Source organism: Nestor notabilis, unplaced genomic scaffold, assembly GCF_000696875.1.
Source record: "Nestor notabilis isolate BGI_N333 unplaced genomic scaffold, ASM69687v1 scaffold19301, whole genome shotgun sequence".
In the NCBI taxonomy this organism is placed as follows: Eukaryota; Metazoa; Chordata; class Aves; order Psittaciformes; family Psittacidae; genus Nestor; species Nestor notabilis.
This window is the reverse complement of record NW_009913596.1, coordinates 1-2,989: the sequence shown is the minus strand read 5'-3', so window position 1 is coordinate 2,989 and position 2,989 is coordinate 1.

Genomic DNA, 2,989 nt, shown 5'->3' with positions numbered 1-2,989 from the left:
CCAGGTATAATTATTGGGTAGGGAACAGACCTAAGTTTTCCTGTAAAGCCATACAAAAGCGTGAACTCTTGCTACAGGATCTACAGATGAAAGCACAGACAGGAACATCCCAATCCTCTGGATTTTTATGTTTTCAAAACAAGCCAAAGCTAAGGCTAATGAAGTATGCTTAGATTTGACCTGGAGGGCCAGGGTGCTGCAGTTGGAGTCTGACAGCTAACACAGCATGCTTGCTCAAAGACCGATCCTGCATGTGGTGTGCTCAGCACCCCTCTGGAGCCACCATTGCTTACAGCACTGACCTTTAGCCAGGGACAATTTTTCACATCAAAGAGCATAAATACTCACCTTCTATCTTTTTCTTTCTTTTGTTTTCTTTCTCTTTTTTTTTCTTTGTTTGTTTGTTTGTTTGTTTGTTTGTTTTGTTGGGGTGTTGCAATGAACAGAGAAAAAAATTGCAAGCTTCAGACCCAGGAACATAAATCAGCTCTAGACTGATGGCTGTACTTGCAATTCCTACCTGTGTACGTCACACAGCCCAGGCCATTTCATGGCCACATTTCCCTAGAACAGATTGTCATCAAGATTAATGACCCTTTATTATTAGCCTGGTGTCCTCCCCTCCTGGAAGTTCAGTCCTAAGAGGAGGTACAAGGATAATGAAGAAGGACCAATCTGCACTCAAACAACATTTGCGGTCAGACTAACTGTAAGCACATGAAACAGCTTCAGGCAGAGCTCCTGAAACTCTGTCAGTTGCTCTCCTGGGGTGAAAGAGCATATGGAGCATTCAGAGCAAGGCACCACCCCCTCACTCCCTACCAGTGCAGTGCCCTGCAGGTACAGCTTCTCTTGGAATTCCCTCTGTCCCAGGGTAGGTACATAAGCAGATCATGATTTTCCTTCTCTGCTCCCCCTTTTCTGTGCTCCAAGCCTCTTTCCCAGCCTCACTGCTTTCCCCTCCTACTCTCTACCTGTCCTTGAATCTCTTCACTTTGCTCTCAGAAGTTTCTCTGCTCTCCTGTCCCCTCCCTTCTTCCAGCTTGATTTTCCCAAGGTGATCTACCTTCAGTTAGCAGCTGCTGAGCTCAGGGACCTTCTTTTGTTCCTGGCAGAGACATCCCATGCAACCTATAGACAGGCACTCCTCAGCCCAGTGATTTCCACGGTAAAAACCTCATGACACCGGTCAGAACCAGATCTCCAAATGCTTAGACATGCACAGCAAAAACTATAGTTTAATAGGGGAAATGTTAATAGAATTTACATTTTATGCCATAGCATGTTAAGGAATGCGTATTGCCTTCCTTGAATTTATGGTATTATCTGGCCTCCAACAAGCTGGCATGAGAAGCAGGCATGACAAATGGCCACAAAAGTTCCCATAGCGGTTTCAAGGCTGCTGAATACACAGCAACAAAAGCCTTCAGAAATCAGCTTTGGCTCCAGATTTCAAGTGTTCCTTGATCACATCACCCTCTGCAGTGCTGCTGGCAAGTGCCCCCAGCCCTACATGGATTACACACAGGAGCAGAAGAAGCTGAGCAGCAGCTCTTCCTGTTTCAGAACACAGAGGATAGGGGAGAGTCTCTGTGCATGGGATGCTGGGATGGACACATAGACTGTGGACCATGCCCACCTCACCATAACTCATGCTGGGAATGGGGCAGACCTGATTTCCTTGGTTGCAGCTTCCTTCCTGACAGGGTCTCATAGAGAAACCAGAAGCACTTTGGCTCTAAGTTTGAAAGAAAAAGTGAGGGAGAACATTCAGAAAGGTGTGAAGTGAGGACTAACGCACAGCTGCTCTGCCAGCTCAAAAATGTTTCAGTGTTATGATAACAACATCCTCACAGGTAAAGCCTTTCCCTGCTGGAGCCTGAAACAACTGTGCAGCAGGGCTGGGGGAATGGAGGAAGGATGTAGGCATGGGCATGGGCATGAGGACATCCTCCCTCCTCAGAGCAAATGTGATGCTGCAAGCATCCCTGATTGATGTGTCAAGGCTTTATGAGGATGCATCTTAGTGTGCTCCCAGGGGCTGAAAATAGCAGGTGACACACAGGAGACTTCTGCAGCAAGGCAGATCGGAGCCTCTGCTACTAAGTTAGAGCAATGAAACTGGTTGGGGGCCTTTGTGGGGGCAGTTGCACAGCTAAAGCCTGTGCCACCTGAAGAGGGTAAAACAGACATCCATTCTCACCCATTTCCACTGATCTGGGGGAGAAAAGCATGGGCAGCACTCCTAGGAGATGCATGGGCTGCATGGCACTCTGGTCCCAGGATCTGGAGCCTTCAACTTAATAGTGAGGGCTAGTAAGACCTTTCTAAGTAATATTTGTTTTCTGGAGCTGGCAAGCGATCTGAAAAAACCCAAGCCTTGTGTAACTCTGTCTGGGTAGGTGGAAGTTTTCTCTGAACTCCAGTCTAATGAAAACTATTTGCAATTCACCTTTCCCTTGACTTGACAAAGCATCTGTTATTAAAAGCAGACCTTAACCATTAAGAAGTGCTCTTTGCAGCATTGTCTCCTCCTTCTTGTGCTGCAGAGGCCATGATGGGATTTCACCAGAGTATTTTGGGATCCCGGGTCACTGGCTGCGTTAGCCTATCTCTGCTTCCCTGCACTGCCTTCTCTGGTTTGTCTGTATGATATGCTTTACATAGCACTTCTTCCCACACACTTCAGATTCATTTTCTCAGCATTGTAGCAATGATTGTACGTGCTTTTGTGCTAGCAGCCCACCACTCTGTATCAGTAGGATTACATAAAGATGGGTGATAGAGAGAAGTCTTAATCACTATGTGAAAAAAACCCTTTAGCTGTTACCTGTCTCTCAAGGAGGAGCAGCGGTTTTAAAACCCTTGTGACATTTCCACACTGAAAGCTCAAAATCTTATTTTAAATCTGTCATCACTTATGAGCCTTGACATTCGGTAAAGAAATTAAAACTATTTATCCATGGGACCTGATGAAATCCATCCACGG